This window comes from Melospiza georgiana, chromosome Z (genome assembly GCF_028018845.1).
Source record: "Melospiza georgiana isolate bMelGeo1 chromosome Z, bMelGeo1.pri, whole genome shotgun sequence".
Lineage (NCBI taxonomy): Eukaryota > Metazoa > Chordata > Aves > Passeriformes > Passerellidae > Melospiza > Melospiza georgiana.
Window position 1 is genome coordinate 15,387,972 of NC_080465.1, and position 26,781 is coordinate 15,414,752.

Sequence of the window (26,781 nt, forward strand, 5' to 3'; positions counted from 1 at the left end):
GAGTCACTATTAAAAACCTTGTTGCTGTCAGGCATGGGGAATCACTGTGCTACCTCACATTCCCATTAAATATACAGAAGAGCCCAAAAAAGTTAAAAATATAAAAGTTACACATTTTACATAGTTTGGTTTTGGTTTTAGGAATTGAACTCCCTTTGATGCCACGGTCAAAAGAAGCATCATCCAGATTACCCTGGAACAGATTCTTCACATTATAAAAGCAGCAGATGAGTTTGAAGAAATCTGTGCCATTGGATGTCAGCACATTCTAGCTCTAAAACAATGCGTATCAGGAAGAAAGTATTTTATTCCCACTATTCAGTAGGACAGACTTAATTTAAGCTTCCCTGCCCACAATTCAGGTGTAGGTATTTAAAAGAACAGCATAACTAAGAACAAAAAACCACAGGCATAACAATCACCCACTTCTAGAAATGAAGTTGTAGTCAGGATAAGCAAAATTTGAAAGGAGTTAGTTCATCTGAAGTACTAGATTGTCTCACAGCCATAAAGCCAGGAGTTCTCCTTCACACTGCAACTAATGCTTTCCACCAATTTCTTCAACAAAGACCAGCACCTCTAAGGCCAGCAACTCTGGTATTAACAACTCACACATCTCTGACTCAAAGATCAAAATTGTGTTTCATTATACAAATACAATATTAGAGAAGACATGACTGGTAGGCTATTTTTAAACCAACAAGTCAAAGAGGGTTTTTATCTACTTAATTCCCTCTACAGACATTTTATACTATTCTATATTAAATGTAGCTTTCAGTCAATGCTCAACTTCTGGCCTTCAAAAGTTTATTCTTTGTTTTGATTTTTGATAAAATACTAGAAAAGTTCCTAAAAGCATCAATAAAGAAAAAAGGAATTTAAGCTCTCCTTACTGCATAAATACTGTACAAAATGCACAGTCACATGTAACCTGCAATGAGTTCTGCAAAACCATTTCTCAGATAAAAGATGTCCAAATGCCCAGGGTTTGCTGAATTACAGCTCTTTTACTCTATGAAGACAGAGCACATCAGGACTAGCTGCCTAAGCAATAAGTTATTTCAATTTCTCCTGAAGAAGCCACAGCCCATAACTTGAACAGGTGCATGCTTCACTGGGTTAAGAACTGTCTGGATGGCCCGGCCCAGAGAGGGCAAAGGAGCTGGTGCAGGGTCAGGAGAGTATGTTTTATGAGGGGCGGATGAAGGAGTTCTGGTTTATTCAGGAGAAAAGCAGGCTCAGGGGAGACCTTACCACTCTCCGTAAGTACCTGTAAAGTGACTGTAGCCAGGCGGGGGTCAGTCTCTTCCTCACAACCAGAAAAAGGACAAGACAAAATGGCCTTAAGTTGGGCCAGAAGAAGGTTCAGGTTGGACATCAGAAGGAAATGCTTCACTGAAAGGATTGTTATCCATTGGAATAGGTTGCTCAGGGAGGTGGGGGAGTTCACAACTGCTGCAAGAGCTCAAAAAATGACTAGATATGGCACTCAGTGCTACAGTTTAGTTGACATGGTCATGTCTGGTCAAAGGCTGCACTCAATAACCTTGGAGGCCTTTTCCAACCTTAACAAGTCTAAGAATTTGCAGAAAAGAAATATTTAAAGAACAATGGTTCTTGTGACTGCCAAAGTTCATTTAACCATACCAAAGCTCCGGAGTCTGATGTTGAAAAGACTTCTTAGAACTCAGCGTGGAAAGGTTGAAAAAGTTAAAAGTTACAGATTTTAATGTCAATTTATCTAAAATCTATGACACTGGAAAAGTCAAGGGCAAAGGGAGGCTAAGACTGGAATACCACACAAGTAAAAAAGAGCAGCATTCTGACACTGAGGACCTGCCATCAAGAATGACCTGACTATGAAAAGGGCTTTTAATATAGTAATTCTTCCCCACTTGGGAAGTCCCCAATGGACTATTGGTAAATTATCTCCCAAACTTACTGCAAATTCAAAGAAGAAAAATACCAGAGACTAAATATACTTATTATAACCTCTGCAACAGAAGCATGTGCGAGTTTAGACTTTGCTTTCTTTACTACACATCTTGAAAGGACATGAAACTGCTCTGTAAGAATTATTTTATTTGTATACAACAGCTTACTGAAAAATGGACTCAACATAAGCACTTATCAAATATACCAATTTCTCTTATTTATCTCAGCTATGACTAAACTCCCTGCAGAACAAAAGGAAGAACTGCTGAAGTAAGGTTTGGCACGCGTGTCTCCGAATACCCTGCACCAAGGCTACAAAACCTCAGTAGGTTGCTAGAAGGGTAAACAGCTGTAACAGGAAGGCTTGAAACAAATATAGCCAAGTGTTAGTCTTAATTTGCTGCTTTTTACACTGGTGTAACATCAATTTATTTATTCAGTTTGTTTTTAACAGAGATGGAAAATGCACTCCATAGAGAGAAGAACACATAATACTGCTGTAACCATCTCTATTAAATTCAGAGAAAATAACTCCCTTTTCTTCAACATCTTTGGACAATGACAGCAGCTCTCATTTAAAGCCATATGACAACTTCACTTAGATAACAGCTAAAAATGTTTAGGCACAGAAAGTGCTTAAACACAGAAAGGTTCTCAACTAGCAGAGGCTGTCCTCACAATAAAGACATCCCATATGGCAACTATTTTTAGACTGTTAAGTATCAGAGGTTAGACAAATCACATGGTTGTCTCCAAACTACCAGTTCCTCAGCTGATTTTTATCTCTCACATAAAGAAAAAGCAATTTGGGACAATTTTTAGAACTAACATAGTTAAAATTTGAAAACTGTGACCCCTTCTGAGTTTGTTTAGCTTCCATAACTACCTATTCTTTCCAGTAAACGCCTGAAAAGAAAGCAAGCCTGTAACTTTTGACAAAAATATCTAGAACATTCAAAGCAGATCAGCTGAGTTTACTTAACCTGGCTCTAATTCACTGCAGCTGCATCTAATGAACCACGAAGAAAAGCTTATTACTGCAGTAAGTGACAGAGCTCAGTGGCTGAACGCTCTCCAAGCTTCCAGCATCCTTCAGTTGGCTGTTCTCAGCACTGGCTACTGAATGACCTGTGAAGTGTAGCTAAGCATACAAAACCAACAGACAATACCACCTCCCTGCCTTTGTAATTTTCAGGATGCTTTATCAAGAGGGTATCAGGTAGGGTATGCTACCAGATCCTTTCAAACAGTCAGCTGCTGGCAGAGAATGTCTGCATTCATTGATCCTTGAAGTACTCACCTGCATTAAACACCGAATAAGAGTTATTGAGGTCTTGTAATGATAACTCATACACAGACTTTGACATAGGAGTATGCAATCTGCCACATGGGAGACAGGAGAACACCCTAAGCTGCCTGAAAGACCTTCAATCTCGTCTTTACAACTAGTGACTGCAGGTGATCTAAAAACCTCAGGTCTTAATGCAACTTGGCTAAATATCAGTTAAAAACAGACCCACGCATTACCTCTACATACTCACACAAAAATAATTCAGGGATTCCCCCGAAGAATTCTATCAAAGTTTTATTTAAAATGAGCAAATGAGTACAGTGCACAGGAAGTCTCAGTGACATTACTAAACTCAAGCTTAGTTCTCTAAAATTCCCTTCTCTAAAAGGGAATGCAACCTTTGATATACTAGTATGTTTAAGCTCATATTTTAAGGCCATGGTTTCATGAGAAACTTCATCCATATCCTTCTCCAAAATTTCACGTGTACTTTTCCATGAGCAAGTTTTCTAGTCTCAAAAAGAACAGTATGCAAAATAAATAAATCAAAATGCATAATGAGTAAACTGAAGCATCAACTATTAAGTTAAATGCATTTGGTTCACGTTCTTCCTCTTAGGTCAGAAAGGAGAGAGGGAAGTGAGGGATGTGGTGCAGAAGCCTCAAAAGCCACGTTTTCAGCTTTGACTAAGATTCATACCAGGTGCATCAAAAAGCACTCTCTAAGAAAAAAAAAATCAGTAAGATTAAAGGTCTCCCTTCCAATTCTGGTAACAGAAAAGTGACACACTGAAAACAAGAAACTTCACCAATTTACTCAACAGCCACACTCCCATTTCAGAAGGATGTAGAACACATGTAAAGACTACCAAGCACACAGGAGAAACAATGACAGAGAAAAATAATTTTGTTCCAGGAAGTTAATGACTTTTTTTTGTTTGTGCAACAGCACAGAGAGTGTTGCGCTTTCTACTTCATTTATCAAAGAAAATGTACAATTAAGTCAACATTCTTAAGTAAACCCTTCAGAAGGAAGGCAGGTAAACCTCAAGGAAAAGAGGTATATTAACCACATATCAAGCTCTAACACAAAGCAGCACTGCCTTTAAACAGCCTTCCAGAAGAAGAAATACTAACAGGGATTTTTGAAATACCTCAGTATGCCCAAGCACTACAGGCTAAAATTAGAAAGAACGTTTCCGCCAGAATTTCTCTTGTATTTCTCTCCCCCTTTAATTTTTTCACACACTACCAAAACCACTTAATTCATAGAGAATTTCAGATAAGACAAATGCTTAGTGATGTCTTTCCCCACAGCTGATTTACTACACAGGTACCAACTATTTCTCCTCCTACCACTCCCACAGGGTCCCAAAACCAACAAAAGCATCAAGTAAGAAAGAGTCTCTAAATAGTAACTAAAAAACTAATATAAAATAGCAGGAGGAAAAAAATCCACAAAAACAATTCTTATTCCCAGTATTTTAAAAAACATTAAGTGGTGCGCAGTCTCCCAAGTGTCACACCAGCCTGTTACATTCTATTTTGCTTATGCAAAATACAGATTGTTATATTTCCCTACAGAATCCACTACAGTAAGTGGATTATCCAGCTATACAGACCAACACTATTAGCAAGGCTCTTCTCTGAGGCACTAAGAAGTGGCATAACTCTTAAGGTGAATTTCTGCATTTATTAAGACAAGGCACAGAAAAGAAGCAGCAGGAATTTTTCAAGAGAACTAAGAAAGCAGTGAGTGGTAGAGGTAATTCAGCAGGCAGAGAGTGTGCACTTGAAAAGCAAGTGGAGAAAAGTGGCATCAATTGTTTTGCAAGCCTATCACAATTGGATTACCTGATCCAGAATAAATTGTGCCAATGTAAACTGACCTAGCAGATTCTGTTCACCTCAGGGAGCAACCTGCTTCTGGGACTGCTTGTTCCTTCTGGTTTTTAGCCAAGTGTTTGTGATTCAATGATTGAACAGCACGTAACCATGGGGTCTTGGGAGTTCATTAGGGAGGTAAACACTCTTACTACCACCTCCATGAAACAAACTCCTTCACCCCATGAAGCTGCGTCTCCCAAACACTCATGCTGCACAAGACTACAAACCAGAAAGAATATGAGTCAAGTTTCTCTAGCAAAACACAGGTGCTCCTGAAACCTTAAAAATAAAGGAAGTGAAGCCTCAACAGCTTAGCATTTCATTGTAAATGGATGCATCAAGGAGCAGAAAAGGAGGATATCTCAAATAAAAATTGATATAAAATGTTAAAGCACATAAATACAACCCAAATAATAAGAAGAAATCAACAAAAGCTTCAATCAGCTTGCTGGGAGCCTTCTACTACACAAAACCTTGACTCGCAAACCTTTCATATTTGAAAGCTTCATTTACATTTTTCAAAAAAGCTACAAGCTACAACCCTTACAACCTGCTCTAACTGGGTGTGTCTGAACAGCTTTGATAGGAAACGGCTTCTATACATACAGTACACATCCCAACATTGTCAGTGCTACTGAGTGGCTAATCAAACCACCTAGATTTGACTATTTATCTTGTTTGGAAACCCCAACTACATGCCATACTTTTCTTCCTTCCTTTTGGAGAACTTTCTAAACTTATCACATCAATTTTGTATTCTTGCTAAATGAGAAAAAGACTAATGTCCTAGTAAGAAACAATTCTAACACTTAACCCCTGCAAAAAAGTGGAATTCAGCAAGCTTGTGGGGTGTTTGTTGGGGGGTTAGGTTCTTTTTGTTGCTGGCTTTTTGTTTCTTGTTGCTGCTATTGTTGATAGCTGAATTTGAGCTATCAGAGAAGAATAAAGAATCTACACACAGAACACAGTCAAGAGACTTTTCACTTGCAAGCCTGATTTTGCCGACCCTGCCATGGTTCAAATTCCGTAGCTGCTCCAGCAGTTACATGTGCTGTTTCCCACAAGTTTTCCAAAGCTGACATTCAGCTCAGTAAGGCATTGCTACACTATCCTTAGAACACCTGATCACCTAAACCACAGACTCACACAATGATCACTCAGGGTTGGAAGCCACCTCTGGGTTGGAGACCACTGGGTCCAGCTGCCCCTCTCAAACAGGGCTAACTAGAGCCAGCTGCCCAGGACCACGTCCAGAGAGCTTCTGAGCACCTGACATAGGATACTCCACCACCTCTACTTCATTCCAAAAATGCCGGCACAGATATCTACCTACAGAGCTTGAAAGAGAGCACGATCTGGAAGTATGTCAATGGATGTGAAATCCAATCCATTATAAGGTGGGAGGTGATCCTTCCCATGTATTCAGCCCTAGCTGAAGCTAGGGCTTCATGTGGAGGGCTGGGTTGAGTACTGGCTTTCTCAGTAGAAGGCAGACAAGGAGCTATCAGAAAGGGTCCATCAGAGGCCACAAGGGTGATCTGAGGTCTGAAGCATCTCCTCATGAGGAGAGACTGCAGGAGCTGGGCCTGTCCAGTCTGGAGCAGAGAAGACAGAGGGGATCTCATTAATGCATACAAATACTTCAAAGGGGGGTGCCAGACTTTTCAGCATGCCCGAACATATAATTTTGAGCAATGGCTATAAACTAAACCACAAGAAGTTCCAACCCAACAGGAGGAAGAACTTTTTTACATTGAGGGTGGCAGAGCATGGGAACAGGCTGCTCAGGGAAGCATGAAGACATTCCAAACCCACCTGGGCACACTCCTGCATCACCTGCTCTACGTGACCCTGCCTTGGCAAGGGGTTGGGACTGGACTGAATCCAGAGGTCTCTTCCAACACTGTTATGAGATTCCATAAGATACCATTAGCTGCTACCTTAGCACCTTACTAAAGTTTACATCATTTTGAGAATGCAATGCAACATACTCAACCCTCCACTATCACTCCCCAACTACTCCACCATTAGATTATTTTGTTCAATTTTTGAAGAGCTAGTAACTCAAGGAGACTGTTGCCAGGTTTAAGTGAGAAGTAATTTTCTAACTTTTCATTATGGGTGAAAATAATTTCAAACACCTCCCTGTCATGACAACTAGACCATTACCCACTTTTAAGGTTTAGCAAAGTCCAGAATAACAGAACAGCAATCACTATGACCTACTTGCAAGGGACCTCTATCTGAAAGATGGGCAGAATATAGACATATCTGCTTTCAGGTGTCAGCAATGCAAAATCCAAGACACCCAAGATGTTATGTTCGACTTTACTAACACATTTGTCCAACAATCTCATTTCTCCTCAGTCTGAGTGCTGTAAAAGCCCTTCTTCCACTGCTGTCACACAGATCTCCATTGTGCCTAGGGCACTGTGCTAAGCATCACAGCTTGATAATGACCCCTCCTTGTTGTTAGGAGGCACTCTCAGGTGAAATCTTCAGGTTGCAGTTCTCTTTTGCCTTTTCATACCAATAATCCCTGACATCTCACCTGCAACTGTAAGCAAAACAAAAAGACAACTCATTCTACCTAAGATTTCACAAGTCCAACTCTGTATCGTGTTTGCTTAAGTATGAAAAACTTCAAATTTGACAGAGTTAACCAGCAGCTAGCTACAGGCATCAAAAGTTACTCATAATTACCAGCATCATCAGTTTTATGTCTCAAATCTATGGCAAACCATTTGCTTCCTGACACTGCTCCAATAAACCTCTGGCACAAAATATTCTTCAACAGACAAGCTATTTCTTCAAGTAGGTTTCCTTTAATCTTTCATACACAAGTACCAACAATCTCCTCCAATTCTAAGCAGATAAACTGTCACATAAGAGACTTCTAAAAGCTCCTCTTTACTCTCTGTGGAAAAAAAAAAAATCTCACTTTAAGAGCAGTTGTTTTCATACAGAAACAACTGGAGTTCAAAAAAATAACACCAACACCAAGTCCAGATCTACCAGACAGCCAGCCTGCTGCGCAACCTATTACCCGATGCCTGAAAAGAAACTTAACCTTAAAAAAAAAAGAAAAGAAACCCAAACATGCCAGGGTATGTCAAACATGCTACACTATCCACTCTTTATTAAGTCAGTTTTTAGAGTCCGTTTGATGTATCAAATAGTCCAGTAGCACTCAAGTGTGTTTACATTGAATTTTGTTCAATCCATTGCCTCATTAAGTTAAACACTCACCTTCCCCCTCAGCACAATCTGTCATACAGGGGGTAACACTGTCTCACAACCAGGAAATCTCACATAATGAATGATTCAAACTTACTGGAAGTGTTAATGGGCATAACGCACAAAATAGTAACTTTTCTTTAGCTCATAACACTTCATTTCTGTACAGATTGCCAAAGTGCTCTTCATTCTGTTTTCTATTTTTTGCATCTGCTCAGCTCAACTGGTACACAGGACTCAAAATTTTGGAACACAATAAAGTTATTTAAACACTGACAACCTAAAACAGACAGCCAGTTCTCTGAGCTTAACACTTAAGAGTCACAAAAGCTTGGATGTGGTTACTGGACCTGTTTTCCTGAAGCTCTAAGTCTAGTAGACTTTACTCTGAAAGACTACCCTAACACAGGTTCAACCCATCTTCTACTTTTCATCACTATGGAAATAGATACCAGACATTTGCTGTTTCTTGTATTCAAAAAAACCCCTATTTCAATCAAAATCTGTTAAAGCACAGGAGTTCCTGTCTGCATCACCAGGAGAGCAAAGCACCATCACGTGTAAAGGTTACTTGGGAAGATAAATGCTGTAACTGCAAACATCCTGCCCTTCACACAGCTTTATATACCAAGCAGGATATCATATGGTCTGGAATATCCCTTTGGTCAGTTTGGGTCAACTGTCCTGGGGGTATCTTCCCCCGCAGCCTCCCCCCCAGCGTGGCAGTACTTGTGTTCAGCACAAGTACAAAAGTACTGCTCCATACTCACCACTGCAAAGAGAACTAACTCTATCCCAACCAAAACCAGCACACTCTCACACAGTACTAGCCCAGAAACTATGGTGTTTTCTACAAAGCCTACACAGAGATATAAAGATACTTCTAATCATCATGCCTCTGGTGTACTGTACCATTTTCTTCCACTCACCTCCCAATGGCTAAACTTGTCAAAATAGAGTGGGATGCCGTCCAGCGGGACCCGGGCAAGGTCATAAAGTGGGAATAGCATGAGATTTAACAATACCAAGGTATAAGAACAAGCACAAGGTGAGACATCTGGATCACAGCAAGTCCATGTATCAGCACAAATAAACAAACCAGGAGCAGCCCTGTGAGAAGAATTTGGGGGTGCTGGTGGGTGAGAGGCTGGGCATGACCCAGCCATGGGCACTCCCAGCCCAGAGAGCCAAACGTGTCCTGGGCCGCATCCAGAGCAGCGTGGGCAGCAGGGCAGGGAGGGGATTCTGCCCCTCTGCTCTGCTCTGGGGAAAGCCCACCTGGAACCTGCATCCAGCTCTGGGGTCACAGCACAGGAACAACACAGACCTGTCAGAATAACTTCAGACAAGGGCCACACAGTCTGTCAGAGGAATGGAGGGAGGACCTCTCCTACAAAGACTAGGAGAACTGGGACTGCTCAGCCTGGAAAAAAGGGGGCTTTGGAGTGATCTAACTGCAGCTTTCCAATACTTAGAAGAAGCCTACTACTGTAAAAGAGTACACAAAGATGCACTCTATACCACATTAAGTCTCCAGCTATAGACTAACATCCTACAGAAGAAACAAAAGAAAGATGGCGAGGGACTTTTTGCAGGGCAAGTAGTGACAAGACAAGGGTAAATGGCTTCAAACTGAAAGAGTAGGTTCAGATTAGATATTAGGAAGAAAACATTACAGTGAGGGTGGTGAAGCACTGGAACAAGTTGCCCAGAGTTGTGAATGCCTCATCCCTGCAGTGCTCAAGGCCAGGCTACGCAAAGCCCTGAGCAACTTGGTATAGTGGTAAGTGTCCCTGCACGTGGAAGGGGGGTTACATCAACATGATCTCTAAGTACATTCCAACTCAAACCATTTTATGGTTTTTACAGGGGTGACTTTGACAAGTACTACAAAACCTTCTTGCTGAGCTCAGCGACTTGAGACTAGAAATAAACTTCCACATCGGTAGATATAGATATATCTATATATATACAGATATATAGAATTAATTTAATGTAGGATGATAAAATGCTTGAGTTTGTCAAAAATAGAGGAGTGATACTAGAGTACTGGCTCAAAAAAGATATCTAGCTATTTCTGTAACAAGAAAATTACTTGTGCCTTTAGTATTATCTGTAATTTTTACCGGTACATCCGTTCACTGACAGAAAACCATAATGTAACATCCTCGATGTCAAACACAACTAGGAAAGGTAAATGCCAGCATGCAGACAAAATTTTCAAGCCATATTAAAAATCAGGATTTCTTTCATCAAGCTCTTAACTAAAATACAAACTTATGAAAAGAAACAGCCATCTCTCTATAAAAGAGCCACCTAGTATAATTTCAGGCTCCACTGTAATTCAAGCAGTGTTGCAAGCAGATTGAAACTCCAAGGATTATGTTAGCAGTAAAGCCTGAACACAACAGAAATGAGCTTCTCTAACAAGCTTATGCAGATAGAAGATCTCTGACCCTCAAAAGATTCTCAGTTAAAGGCTGCAAAAATGATGAGGAGACAGCTTGGCAAAAATATTCCCTGAGATTCAACAATAACTTTGCCCTGGACTGCCAAGCAAATTGTATGCCATTTGCCATCTGTATGGCAGTTGTCTTCTGTGAAGTGGGCAGTTTTCCTTATCTCTTCCACACCCAATCCGTCCTCTAGAGGGGCATCTGCTGATCAAAGGCTACTGAATGCCACTGCATGACTGATAAGAACTACAGCATCCCATTTTAAAACGCTCTGCCCGGAGGGAGGAGCCAAGCATTCGCACCCAGATATAGTCTTGAGATTCTGGAACACCGGCACAGCTTCTCCACTGGATTTCCCAGAGGAACAGCTGCCTCTTCTTCCACTGGACCTTCAGAGGAAAACTACACCCTTTCCACAGGAAAATTGCTACAACAGAACCACACCTGACACTCCAGGAGGACTGCAGCCACAATTCCAACTGGACTGCCACCAACACCCTGACCAACAGGGTGTCAGGTTGTGTTTATTACTGGTCTACTGCATTGCTTATATTTTTATGTTCTTCCCTAATAAAGAACTGCTATTCCTGGTCCCATATTTCTGCCTGAGAACCACCCTTAATTTCAAATTTATAACAATTTGAAGGGGGAGAGAAGGGATTTACATTTTTCCATTTCAGGGGAGGCTCCTGCCTTCCTTAGCAGACACCTATCTTTCCAAACTAAGACAGCCTTCTATTGTATCAGACAACAAGGCTAGTACAAATTCACTCAGCTATCAATTGTCTCCAGCCTTCACCACTGCGGTAGAGGACGCTGCTGATGACAACACATTTTACTCCTCCTCTGAACCACAGTTGTTGGGGTTTTTTCCCTCTATCTAAACAACTGTTTAGATAGTGCAAAGTCTTTCCACTAAAGATCTGAGATCAAAATCAAACTCTAGACATATTTGATGGTTATTTGCTTTCTGACAAGGTGAAAAATAACTTCATGTAGACCAACCAAACACATTTTTTAGGTAAGTTCTCAAAACAAGAACTTAGCTGGCACTGCACATCCAAAGCTTTTTCAAAACCAGATCACTAGTAAGTATTGCATGCCTGTCACACAACTCACAATACGGAAAGTCGATTACAAATAAAACACTAATTTAAAAGAGTACACAACCATGCACGTGTACCACCTAAGTCTCCAACTATAGGCTAACATCCTACAGAAGAAACAAAAAGGAGTAAATACTTATGGTGCAACACTATTTGCATATCCAAGTTGCATCTTTAAACACAAGGATATTAACTACTCTTAGATAAGATGAAAAGCATGTTAATTTTTCAGTATATCACAGAAATTTATTTGCAATCTTTTTGTTAAGAGTGTGAAAAGCAGAACTAAAACCAGCCAGTTACAAAAACTCTTAAAAATCAAGCACCTATACCTTAATACAGAGGGATGAAAAATAATTCTGTGCATTTTTCTAAACTGCTAGCAAGCTGATTGAATACACAACATGTACTTTAAAACTGCTGAAGTTAATACAACTTACCAGCATTGCTAGAGACATGTCAGCTTCAGAAAGCTGTCTGGAAAAAGCAAGGCAGAAGAAAGGATACACAAAATGTGGGCCTTCTGCTGAATGGGGCAGAGAATCTGGTGACAAAAGACATGGAAGAAGCTGAGTTTGCCTACCTTTAGCCTTGATCTTTACTGGTAAGACCAATATAAATACCAGATGGAGGGAGTAAAGAAGGTTAAGACACTTTTTTTAGAGGTATCCAGTATCAGAACAACATATGTTTAAACATATGAGAACTTATTCCCATAGCTGCGAACACTGACAAGCGCAGAACAACATCCACAGAGAACACAGACCCTCTGGGCAGAGCAGGAGACACCCAAAACCCCACTGGAACTGTTTGGGGCAGCCTGCTCTAGGCTGACCCTGCCACAAACTAAGGATTGAACTAGAGTATCTCCTGAAGTGCCCACCAATCTAAATCATTTGTCTTTAATATAAATTAAGTACCTTTGATAGCTTTTAATATATTAAAAAAGCTAATGTATGCAGTAGAGGGCTGTTAACCACTAGCATCAGCTCCAGTCAATGAGAACAGCACTGAACACAAAAACAGTACATCACATCTGTGTCCTGTTTTCCTGCAACTAGAGAAAGATCTTTTCAGAGGTTTCCATGTGGTCCTATTATTTCACCTGTAATGACAAACAGTGTTCACTTATATCATATTTTATAAATATTCAAAAGCATTTGCAGGTACTGGAATACATTAGGATACACCTACACATCAACTTTTACCTTCCACAATTCTGTCAACAGCAATACCGCTTAACAGGCAAGATAAGGCAATGAGAAAAAGCAGAACAGAGTCTTAAGGAATACCCAGGACCTTATTTCTCAGACCAAAGTACTTGTAGTAATTTTTTGGTTTAGCGTTTTTTTATTTTTAGCCAATTTTCTAACTAGCATTGTGATATAATGCATATGAATGTTGGGATAAAAAGATAATGTATCTTCCGTGCATCCTGTGGATGGACTAATACCTTTAAAATGACCTTTAGAGAAAGCACCAACAGTAAAACAAAGGATATACTTGTGTTAAACCATTAACCAACATTAACAAAGAAAAAATTAAACAAAATGCTCCAGAAAAGCTACCTGGCAAACCAGCATTCTACTTCTAAAATCAGCTCAATACTGCTGCTTATGAGCTCATTATATTACAACTATTTGCAGTTTTCCACTTAACATGCAATTCCATCCTTCAGTTTATCTGATGAAATACATTTTAGAACATGGATCAGAACAGCGTGCTCAAGAGTACATAAAGCATTCCACTTATGCTCAGGAGAATGCCCTGTTTTTTCCTAAAAAGTCCCACTTTCCCCTCAAGCTTATAGATCTGCCACTGTTACCAGCATAAATAGGAAAGCAAACGCAAAAACTGTGTCAAGACAATACTTCTTTCAAAGGAGTGCTACCAACACCACCTTCATTTTCTAAGGAAATCAATGCAAATATAACAGATTACCAGACTTAGCAACAAAGTTTGGAAAAAAAAGCTTTATGCTTCCAAACTTTTGATAAAGATTCAACTCCTTGAATATCAAGTAGGTATACCTCCCCAATTCTTTTCTGACATTTCTACCACAGTCCACCTCCTCAAGGCTGTTTGTGACAGCTTCTTTATCAACCACAGACAGACAAGATGTGACATGCCTTTACAGGGCTTCAGAACTGAATTCTTCAAGGCTCAGGAACAGCTGTATGCAAGCTATAAAAAGAAGTGCAAACACACACGGGAATGAACTGAAGCAGAAGCAAACTGCCTCCAACAGCAACTGTTGCATGATCCATTGTGCAGGTTCATCATCACTGTTCTGGCTTTCTAGGATTTTTCCCCTGCACACATCACATCTTGCCTATGTAATTATTCATCAGTCTCCACAGACAGCTTCTGAAAGCACTGTTTTACAGCCCTGTTATACTGGAATAATTCCATGGTCACTGTGCCCATCTGCTTAATCCTGTCTTGTCCAGAGCACCTGTTAGACTGAGTACACTTGTTTTTTTCCATTACAGCCACCTCTTCAGTGCTGGAGCTACAAGCACTTCTGACTTTATTTGCCTATTGATTGTAGTTTTGCTTCAATCCACCACCCTCCATCCTGATGGATGCCATAATTTTAAAACACTGCTACAAAATGATAAAGAAGGAAAAGACTGGAAACAGCCCAGTAATACCACCCAAGTCAGACATCTCCTGATTACTTTAGCTTAAGATCTACAACCTGACCTTCCCCAAATACCTATACCAAAAAATATATGTCTATTTATAGACCCATACCAAGAAGCAAATAATTAAAATTGAACAAATCAAACATGGTGCTTAATTCTGCTGGTAATTCAATGCACTCATTTTTTGCATACAACATGGTTTTGCTATGTCACAAGGAGGCATGAAGAACAAAGTAGAAACGGTCATGCAACATAACCAGTGGCTCTGGCTTTTGTAGCCTTACCAGTGTCTTGCTGGCTTAGTAAATGTTGGAGGAGAAACAACACATACCAGAACAAGCCACAACTATTCACAAGAGGCCACCTCTGCTTCTGGGAGCTCCACACAGCGGGTCAGGCACATGAGAGAACACCATCACCACTGATACTCCACTTCTTCATTTTCATTCATCTTGCATTAATTCAGTAGAAGATATATACGAAAAAATGAAGACAACCGATAGCTTAACATGAACAACAGTAGCTTATTAAAAGTATATGCAGGATCAATAATTTTCTCATTGGTAGAAGGCCCCACAGCAAACACAGCTACCTGAAGTCCTCACAGGTCCCATTTTCATCTCCAAAGTGGACAGTGTGACATATAAGCTTGACAATTTCAAAAAACACCTGCTACCTGCTTCTCACAAAAAAAGAGTGGGAAACATGCAAAATCCTAGGGTAACCTACAACCCATGCTAACACAATCCATTTTGTGCCCAAGTATGTGTGATATGGAGAAAGAAGTTAAGAAAACACAGACTTGTGTTTTTACATCATTTCCAACAATGCTACTGTTACACAGCAGTAGTACTGCCGGTTTCAAGGGTAAATACACTCTGTTTAAGCAAATTTCATAATAAAATTTTTTTTCAAAGCAGGAAAATACTGAGTAGACAGCAAAAGGCTGTGCTCTGGCTATACCTATACAGTACAGTAAGTCATAAGCACTTACTAATCATAAAACAACAAAGCAGTTCCAGGAAAATATACTGCAAGTAACTGTCATGAAGTGTGCTTTTAGAGAAAGAGCTACAGAGATTGCCAGCTGCTTGCCATCAAGAGCATGCCAAGTCACTCTCTCCTTAATATATTGATGCTATTATCCTTGTTTGCTACAGAAATGGACCTTGAGGAGAGGCTATTTTTAATTAAGTTGTAAAGTTATTACATCTCACTGGACTGAAAAGATGCTTAAAAATTCATGCCGGCTTGTCTAGAAGAGGGTGATCAAGTACTTGTTTTATACAGTTCCTTCTTGATATTACTTGGAAAGGATGAGATTGGAGATCTCTCCTAGATATTAATGAGGAGCCTCTGTGGCAGAACAATCTCAACATTTGGTCACAGAAGAAGCATTATCAAGGACAAGCAAGAGTTTCATCTGACTACCACACAGCTGGAGGTTTTATCCTTCCCTACAATATCAGTCTCTATCCAAGCTCCTCAAGTTTCTTTTGTACTTGTCCATGACTGGATTCAGCAGCTTGCACAGACAGAACAAGCTTCTTCAATGCATCGCTCACACATTTTATCTGCATAGTTGCATATCTAGCCCCACCACTATCTGTTTGGTCACTCCAATCCATCAAAATGACTCACAGGATTAAATCCTGGGCAATAAGCTTCTCCTGAAAAAAGCGGGAACCAGAAAGGGAGAGAAAACAAGACTTTGTAACTAATTGTGTTAGGCCCAAACCATTAATTGAAGTTAGTCATCAAAGAGGTGAGGCTGGACCACAGTAGGTCACCTCGTCCAGCCTCTCTGCTCTGGTAGCGTCATCCTAGAGCCCTGCTACACCAGACTGCATACAGACAGTTCTTGAGAATATCTGTGAGGGAGACTCTGTAACTTCTCTGGACAGCCTGTTCAGCACAGCCATCCACTCAGTAAAGAAGTTCTTACTTAGGTGGAACTTGCTGTGCATTGATTTCTGGCCATTGCCTCTTGTCCTACTGCTCTGCACCACAACCTGGCTCTGATCTCTTGACACCATCCTTCAGGTACTCATAGACACTGATGGAGTCCCCCCTCAGATGTCTCTTCTTGAGGCTGAAGAGGCCCAGCTCCCTCAGCCTTTCCCTGTAAGAGAGATGCTCCAGTCCCTAAATCATCTTTGTCATCCTCCACTGGACCCGCTCCAGGATCTCCATGTGTCTCTTGTACTGAAGAGCCCAGAGCTGGACACAGCATTCCAGGTGAGGCCTCTCCAGGGCTGAGTAGAGGGGCAGGGTCACCTGCCTCAGCCTGCTGGCACTGCTCTTCATGATGCAGCCCAGGATGTCACCGGCCTTCCTGGCCACCAGGGCACTGCTGCCTCATGGAGCGCTTGTTGTCCACCGGGACCCCCAGCTCCTTCTCCACAGAGCTGCTTCCCAGCAGGTCACCCCCAGGCTGTGCTGGTGCCTGGGGTTGTTCCTCCCCAGCTGCAGGACCCTGCACTTGCCTTGGCTGAATTTCAGACGGTTCCTCTGTGCCCATCTCTCCAGGCTGCTGAGGTCCCTCTGAAGGGCTGCACAGCCCTCTGGGCTATCGGCCACTGCTCCCAGCTCTGTGTTGTCAGTGAAATTGCTGAGGAGGCCTCTGCCCTTCATCCAAGTCATTGATGGGTAAATTAAACAAGACTGGGCCCGCTATTGGTGGGAGGCACCACTAGGGACAGGCCCCCAAACAGAGCCTGTGCCACTGGTTACAGTCCTCTGGGATAGCACTACAATGGCTAGTTACTAGCAGTCCCACATAAGCAGTTTTAGATCAACTTAACTCCTCCAATTTAAGGAGAAAAATTTCTTGTTCATCTTAACATGCATTTCAAGAATCTACCATGACTACATAAGACAGCAACCATTATGGGTTTGATTCATGGACAGTCCAAACTGCTACATGGCAAAAATGGTCATGAGGCAGAATGCCCTAGAAGTGCAAGTCAAGACTGTCAACACCAAGCTGTATGGAGTGGCTGACACATAGGGATGGACAGAACACTGTAACAGACTGCCTGCAGAGGTGAGAGATGTCCCATTGTGAAAATACTCAAGCTCAGATTAGGTGGAACTCAGAGCAAACTGAAGATGCCCCTCCTCTTTTCAGGAGAGTTGGACTACATGACCAATAAAGGTCCCTTCAAGCCCAAATGGTCCTGTGATCCTTATTTTTCAATGCCTTTAGAGGTCACTCACATTACTTCATTCAAAGGACAGCAAGCAGAGAAGAACACGTAAGTATGAAGGTGAAGAACATGAAAAACAGCCTCATGTTCAGTCATGTTTTCCAATCCTCCACACCCCTTCAGGTAGTTAGCTGGTTTTCATGACCACTACCATTTACCCCACAGAAGGCATAAGCTGCTGAAACACACACTGCATTCCTTCCTACCTCCAAGGTCCAAGAGAATTGTCCGTATCCTATCTGAGGTAAAACAATTTTGAAGCAAAGTGGAGTACACACAGAAAAAGGGCAGTTAACTATTATTAAAATACATGAGCCAGAAGCAATACCTTAGCCATTTACTATCCTCGCCCTCTCTGCTATCACTTCCTTTCATGGCCAGGAGTTCCTTCCTAATCCTCCTGAGATCACCCAGTAAAAACAAGTTGTGATCAATTGTCACATATTGCTAATTGGGAAAAATGCATGCCTTTCACAAATTACTGTGTGCAGAAGTATGTGACAGAAGAATTATTGCTAAAAGTAGTTTTAGACAAAGATATTACATTATTTTGTTGCCATACAGAAGTACCTCTTGCACAAAAGCACATGTATGTACCTAGTCCTTTGCCTTCTCTCTTTAAGTTACATTTCAACTATATAATGCCACAGTCACTTCCAGAAATCAGGAAGCTAGAAATGCAGAAGCTATGTGGGTAAACAGGGATATTAAAGTCTAACACAACATAAAATGTATCAGACTGATACTGCTCCATGAACAGGCTTACTTCAATCTTTACAGCCATTTTCTATCTCCTGACTCACAAGCCACATCTTCCCATTTTTCATCTCCTTTCAAGCCACATTTTTTTCTCCTACTCTACCAAAAGGTGTCCTAACAGGCGAACAAAGATATTACTGGCACCAAGGCATCCTGATCCACAGGATATCATACAGCCTGTCTCTGAAAAGTCTAAATAAGGCCGAAACTCAGACATGCTCTCCTAGAGGTGTGCCCAAAACACCCTTTGTCATTGGAACCAATATTCACATTAAAAAAATCCCAAACAAAAACAAAACACCCCCAACAACAAAACTTCCTGAACAAAACCAAAAAAAAAAAAAAAAACCCACAAAAAAACCTCAAACCAAACAAAAGCCAGAAAACCTCACATCTAAACTGTTATATAAGCAACAACTTTGAGTATCTTCTATTGACACAGATTGGGCCACTGCTGGCCAGTAGCTTGCTTATTATATCTCACCTCTTATACAGAGAGGCCATCACTTACATCATCATACTAAACATTCCACTTGTCAAAGGATTGTCATTTGGCCCAGAACTGCCCTTAAGGATTTTCAGAAAAGCCTTCTGACACCTGCTGCTCTCAAGTGGTTCATGCAAAGGTACATACTTTTAGCTCCCAGAGAACTCTTGAGACTCCTTTAAAATCTAAATGTGTGTGCCTCTAGGCTGATCCCCATTAGGAAAACAAGTTTGGACAGATCACTGTTTATTCTTTTGATAAGCCAACTTGCATAGAGGAAAAGAAAACAAAATTATTTTCTCTCAAAGAACAGCATCATACAACTCCTAAGAATTAGTAAACATTTAGGTCTACAACCATTGATGAGAAAGTTTGTTGAAAAAGTGCTGACTGATGATATGCTCTAAGTGTAAAGTAGACTCATAAGGGCAATATATAGTAGCTAGTAATATTATTTGTCCAATTACTATCCCAAATACCTAAAGACTGAAGAACTGGAAGAGTGTCAAAGCTGTGTTACAACTGTTAAAACTGCAAACGACTGGATTTCACCTAGAAATGCACTCATAAGAACAGCCAGTAGTTTCTCACTCTGCTGATGTTTCTGGCTCAACCACAGCTGAGCTTATTGCTCTTTTTTTTTTTTTGTAAGACCCAAACTCTGCCATACCTCCGTTCTCTTTCCAGTAAATACATTTTGTTTTATTGGCAAAAGTGGTAGACAGATGAGTCATCTGAGTCAGTAGGAACTTCAGATCATCTCCAGTTTCAACCCCCACCCACAGCAAGATCAGCCATGTGGTGAGATTGCTCAGGCCTTCATATGTATGGGCTGAAAACTTTCCAAGAAGGCAAACAACACCACACACACTGCCCAGCAGGTCTTGTGGGAAGAAAAGTTCTCCCTCACACCCTGTCTCTATGGCCCGACTCAGCCCACTGCCCACCAGGGCTCAGGGCTTTCTGCCCCTAGCCTTGCTGGCATCGCTGCCAGGTCTGCCGAGTTTTCAAACAACATTTAAAGTTACATGGAGTCAAGCATACCTTAGACAGATCAGAAGGCTGATTAGCTTTAGAAATTCATAAATCTGGGTAAAAGCAAAATTTCAGCACCACTCAAACTATTCATATTGCATTCAGATACAAAAGGTACTTTCATCTCTTTGCTACATCCACAACATTTTTCATGTTTCTTGAAACTGAGGCTCTTATTACCATTTATTAATTGTGCTGTACAATTTCCATATTTCCTTAAGAAGAATTAACTAACTCTTCAGTCCATACACATGAAGCTGCCCACTCAGTATCATGCCGTTCCTGAGTGTACCATTTCACATCCTTTTGTGTAGGTCAATGTGAAATCCTGCTTGCATGTACTGCGTTTGACAGCAGTTTACTCACAGTTATTCTAATTTGGACTGAATGAATACCACAGGTCTACAGCTCTTCCTTATACCCTGACAAGCAGAGTTTTTGAGATGTATGCAGACAAAAACAACACAGCCATCTTAGGTCAAGCAAGTTACAAAAATATACATAAATTTTAAAAGGGCAAGTCAACACCATTTATAAAACAGGATGATAGCTACAATTAGATGGTCATTAATTTTCAGTATTTTAATAATTGAGCAAGTAGTACCAGCAGCCACAAAAATTAGGTCTCTGATCTTGGACATTCTTTCAGAACACATAAAGATTACTCAAGATTGATATGCAGAAACCTAAGCTAAATCTGGTATTGCACACTATAGTTAAAAAAAAAAAAAAACCCAAACCAAAAAACTTCTGTAAAAACTATCAACTCATTTTCTGTTCTCGACCATTCCTTCAAGCAGGAAACCTGATGCATGCAATCATTCTATGAAATCAACTCCAAAGACAAGCAATTTAACTTAGCACTTCTTAAGGAACATTGACATTCCTCATTTCAGAATACCTAAAAATGCTCAAAACAAGTAATCCTTACTCCACCTGTTTTCACAACATACAGCATTTATAAAGATCAAGAAAAACTGTAACCACAAAAGAAAAACAGGTTTATTTTTGCCACAGCAAAAGTCTGCAGTATCTACTCCTTTTGTAACAGCTAGTTCTACACCTCTAACATTACCAAACTTGCACAGAATGGTCTAGGTTGGAAGCAATCTTCAAATCATCTAGTTCCAACACCTGTGCCATCAGCAGCGGTATCTTCCACTAGATTAGGTTGCTCAAAGCTTTGAATGTGTCATCTCTGTTATACCATTCAACACAGAAACAGTCACCATCTCAAACACATGGAACTTTCAACACAGAAAAAGAAAACCTACAGCCCTGTTATAATTTCAGCATGATGGCTAGTTTTATATCGCTCAGCTGCACTGGTTCAGAGGAATTTCACTACAAGAACCACTTTTCTTATAAAAATAGCCTTTAGCAAAAGACAAGCATGACTCCATTTAATTTTCTTTCAGTTTGCTCAACTGTTACAGAAAAAATTCAGCTACTCAGTTGGTTAATGAGGCTGTAATTCTCATCTTGCCTACCAACAGCTCAACCATGGATACAGTCCAAGGCAAGTGCTATTGCTATGCCAAGTTTCACAGTTTAGCTATCTGAATGCAAAAGCAGCTTCTACAGTCTTCTTCACTTTATGCAGTTCACTTTGTCAGCAGTTTTCCAGTTCCCTTCAGAATGGGTGCTCTGGCCAGATCAGCAATAGCAGTTTTAGGTCAGGACCTCAATTTGGGCTTGTAGCTCAAGGTACAAGCACATAAAAATTAAAAAGTCAAACTCATTAATACACTAATTTCTTCTCTACTTCATGCATGCTGTACACGCACAGCCTGCTACAAGCAGCATATGGTGTTTTAGAGTTATGACTTTAGTTTTCCCTCTTTTGGAAACAGAAAGCAGCTTCTAATGCTTATTTGGGTGGAAATGGACCACACCAGGATGTCTGGATGAAATTTCTACATGTGTTACCAGAGGCAAAAATAATATCCTTAATTACAATTATAGCAGGTACTAGGATCTTAGGATTTAAATTTAAAATATTTAAAAGCCTTTTTTAAATCAACTGTGATATGCAACCAGTAAGTGCTCACCTCTAGTTATGCTTGAGGGATCAAGACTGGAGATGAACAGCAGATACAGAAAATTTAAATAAATCCCAAGATCTTGCTCCACCTTCAAACTGGGTTGGGTTGATGCATATGAAACTTAATGCTAATGGATAATAAAAACAGAGGCCACAGCATTAATGTTCCAGCATTTCAAGAGGACAATCAAAATGGACGGCACTGAAACAAAAACTTCATTACAAAAATAAAATGGAAACAAAGTTCATATGCTACCATTGCTGCAATATATTGCCCATTTCAGTGCAATGGCTACATACGCATATGCTCAAAGGAACTTCAGAAATCGAAATACCCCATTAACAATCTTCTCCTCTGCCAAGACAGATGGCCGCAATACGGATTCTTCTGCATCCATCTTCCTTTCTCTATTAAAGAGAAACACTCTTTACTAGACCAGAGATGTAAGGGACCATCTTCTCCTCCTATTCCTCACCACTTTGCACATACTTCCCACAAGATCACCCGGAACAGTGGTACAAGGAACCTTAACTACTTCTGTAGGTAAACAAGTACATTTTCACCCCACTTGTTCCACGAGCTATCAAAAACTATCTCACCATTTAGCACATCTTTCTCCAAAGATGTGGCTCAAGTCTAGGCACAGCTGTTCCTGCAGGATATAAGTGATAAGACCATAACTTCCACAATCCATTCAGAAAATAAGTTAATCTCAAGTAAGATTTGGAGAAGTTCTCCGCTTCTGTACTGAAACTAAAAATCACATTCCACAAACACAATACTAGAAGCAGCAAACTTATAAGGCCAAGTTTGAAGAGTGGGTAGACAAACCCTAGCCCTTTTTCTGCTGTCTATATATTTAATTAATAAATTTTGATATCCACCACACCAAGTCTAACTCAGGGAACCATTTCTTTAGGGTGTTTTATTAGAGTTATATTATTAACATCAGGTACTACCATAACATATATCGTTAGACAATTTTATTTACATTAAGGTATTTTAACAGCAAGCTTTCCGTAACATTACACAGAAACAGCCTCTTGGATATCATGGCAGACTGTCCAAATCCCAATATATTGAGAGACAAGTCTAAGCACAAGACTCTCAGAAGCAGATTTATCCCTAAAGAAATTCAGGTACCATGAATGTGAATATTTGGACTGTATCTACTACTCATTTCAGAATTAGAGACAAAGCCAGCTCAATAAGTCCATTTCAAATGTTTATTCCCCATGACAGCCAGGTACAGCCTGAATAACTGCAAAACCCACTCAAATCTCTACCTCATCATGCCAATGCAGCTAGATGGAAATGAGAGAGTAAATGATCTTCTGACCCGACTCCTCTACCTCCTTCCAAGTAATATTGCATAAATTTTCATCAATTTAAATAATAAGCAACAGGCAACTAAAAAAAGCAACACAGAAAAGATGGCTTAAACCACCCCTTCGGGTATGCAATTCTACTTCTGAAAAAATACGCAATAACAGTATTGCAAAACACAATCAGCAGGGACACTTCTGGTAGAGAAGTTCTACTTACATTACCTTTCCCATTCCATGTCTGAATGTCCTTCTCTCAACCCTTATAAGAAAAAGTGACTAAGGCATTTGCCTCTAAATACTTACTTGAATTTTCAAGAGAAACTCTGTTCATCCATTCTGTAAAACAAATCCTACTAACTTCTTTTCTGACATCAAGATTTAAGGCACAGAAGAACATCAGTACTCCAGCAATCACTCAATGGCAGTTTCATTCCATAAAAACATATAAAGCTTATTCAGCTAAATCAGAGTAAGGACTTAGCTAAATAAACTCATCTAAAGCATGAAAGCAAATGCAGCCAGCAGACCTACAGAAAGGCTGCTCAACACATCACAAAGAATATAACAGGATACCCTGAGCACTCCTTCCTACCTCTGTGTAGACTGTCTCACAATGTATTTGAATGCTGAAGTGTTCCCTCTTTTGCCAGTACTTAGGTAATAAGTACTCATAGGACTGCATATGCACAATTTACAGTATGTTATGGCAATTCAGTTACCTTCCATTGTATAATGCTTTACTTCTATCTCTATTCCACACTCACCTGAAGAAGTAGAGTCTTACATCCTTAACACAATCCTTGTTTTATTACCTCAGTATTTTCTAGCTTCTGCATCATTTGGACAGCCACAGTGGCTTTACGTGGATATACCTGTTCCTTTGCTAACTGCAGCAAATCAAGACACTCATTCTTGCAATATCTTACAGCTTCCTCTACACTAAGAATCTCTGCAGTTTCTGATCAGCAGCTGGACTATTTGAGTCATCAGCAGTATCACAACTGTGTGAGGGAATGAACAATTGGTATCACCAATGTTTTATGTGAAATTCAAGATTGCCTAAAATTATTCTTATTTTGATCCTTGGCTGGCACGCTCACACATTTAAACACCTAACTCTCATCCCCACTTTCATCAAGAAACCACAGCTTTTTTCAAACCTTCATCACATTGGGACTTACTATGACTACCAAAATAAATTAAAACCCCTGTTGCTTAAGTACAGGAGTACCACAAGGCTCAGACAGAACAGAAATCAGTGCGACACTAGTTTAATCTCCATCTGGAAAACTTCAAAATTTGTTCCTGAAATTCACAATTTTCAAACATATGTACGTAAGATCTTCCCATTACAATTTTCCACATTATGTAATTACTGCTCTTAAAACTCCACATATTTTGCCAGCCAAGTCAAATTTAGACTGTGAGCTACTTCAAAAATTTAACATGGCATTAGAATTTTTAAGGCAATTTCTGAGAAAGGATACTTCAGATTTCTGCCATGAACTGTTTTCTCTTTTGCCTAATTTTAAAGCTGAAAACCTGCAGTCCATTTAAAACACTGACTACTAAAGCCAAGTGTTTCACTGAGGTCATCTTTCCAAGATGTACTTATTGCAGAGCTGTAGGTCAGAAAGTCTGTGTGAAACACATGCTCTTCTTCCAAATACACTCAAGACCAACTAGCAATTACGTCTCTCATCACAGACTTTGTTAGATTTAGCACTGCATTTAGCTCTTCTATAAGCATTAGATGCAAGGAGACCCTACAATCCAAAAACAATTCTTACTGAGCAAAAGCAGCTTGCTCAGAATTGTCTGAGCTTCAGTGGGAATCATTCAAGAAGCCTACTTGTGTTTTTCAGCCACCAGAGACTCGCAGTATGACTCTCAGAATTTCAATATGGATTACGCAACAAAACATCTTGCTCTGGCCCACCAGCTGTAGTAGCTAAAACTTACAAATTGTCTTATGCCAGCTTCTAATCCTTCTGAGTGCGTCAAATTAGGTAGATTTTACACAGCCAAGATCAAAAAAACATGTAGCAGCTTCCTTCTAAAATGGAACTACAGATGTCAAAACACAAAACACCATCAGCTAATCCTGCTCGACAGTGTCATGATTTCTCAATTGATTTGGGGGCTGTCAGAAAAAGAAATCTGTGCGCTAAAGCGACATTCTCACACTTTTCAAATGTTAGCAACAGCTGGTAACACTGACTGTCCTCTGAAGACACCAACATCTATTAGAGAAGCATTTCAGCAAAAGTGAAGATGGCATTAAAGCAATATTGAAATGTACATTCATCACAAATTGAGTCTATCCATTAGCTCACAATCTATTGCTATGAAGAACATCACTGGCCACAAATATAATCAAAGGCCATTATGTTGTAAGACAAAGAGTTTTACCTATAAAAGCAGCATTTCTGCATTGCTGTTACAAGGACAGGGGCTTGTGCTTGCATCCTTGTACTATTTTTAACTGCTAACTCTATATCTGTAGGAGCATTGACTTATTTTACAAAGCACAAGAAAGCTGAACTATACCTTGGGCTTTTAGAACAGGACATCTATTTCCTACCTAGTCCCCAACTAAAACATGCTTAGCTCTGTCTCTCAAAAATTCTATCTATCTTGGAATTATAAGGACTTTCATAGAATTCAGCTTGAGCCTTTGCTGTAGGTTGAATATTGTCATCTACAAACCTGGAACATACTCTGTAAGGTTTTTTGTCTTGTCTTTATTTTTTTTTTTTTTACATAGATCACCTAGCTCAGTCTTAACTATGCTAGTTCACAATTTTTAGAAATGCAGTAGGTAAATCTTTCCTCCCCATTTAAAAAAGAGCAATTAAAAGGAATGCAGGAAAAAGAATAAAAATCAATGTCACATTAATGTGATAAAGTTGCAATACATTTACTTGCAGGAATAATACACTAGCACGATTACCTAATAAAAGCAAGATATTATGTAAATGTAAGCATATTTAAGACATACTCACTGCAAAGACTAAATAAATTAAAAATCTCTACTGCACATGGACAAGATCAACCACTCCACCAGAATAAAACCACATAAAATAAAGACACCTATTGCTGAAGCAGAAATAGCAATGTGGGGACAACCAGAAGACATTTGAAAGGAGATTAAAGATGTGCTTCGTCAGATTGAATACATCTGATAAAATTTCTTAGCAGTTTCAAGGTCATTAGTATGTGTCTGTAGTTACAAATCCTCAATAATATATCACAGTAAAAACTTCAAATATCTACATTTCTCTCCAGTTAAGTAATATTCCATTGTACACCATGCATATAGAATTGCCAATTTTATATTTGCAAATAAAATTATTTA

At 39.9% G+C, this 26,781-nt stretch overlaps 1 protein-coding gene across 8 annotated transcripts in view; it reads right to left on the reverse strand.

Annotated features, from left to right (window-relative positions):
* Positions 1-26,781, reverse strand: part of ELAVL2 (ELAV like RNA binding protein 2) — an 89,573-nt gene that overhangs the window by 57,648 nt on the left and 5,144 nt on the right. Inside the window, exon 1 of one of the 8 annotated variants that reach the window (XM_058043153.1) lies at positions 22,102-26,175. The exons of 6 other annotated variants lie outside the window; for them this stretch is intronic. The gene's annotated coding sequence lies outside the window, so the exon portion shown is untranslated. Of the gene's footprint in view, positions 1-22,101; positions 26,176-26,781 lie in introns of those variants that run through there. One more of the 8 variants, XM_058043163.1, reaches the window with a different exon arrangement.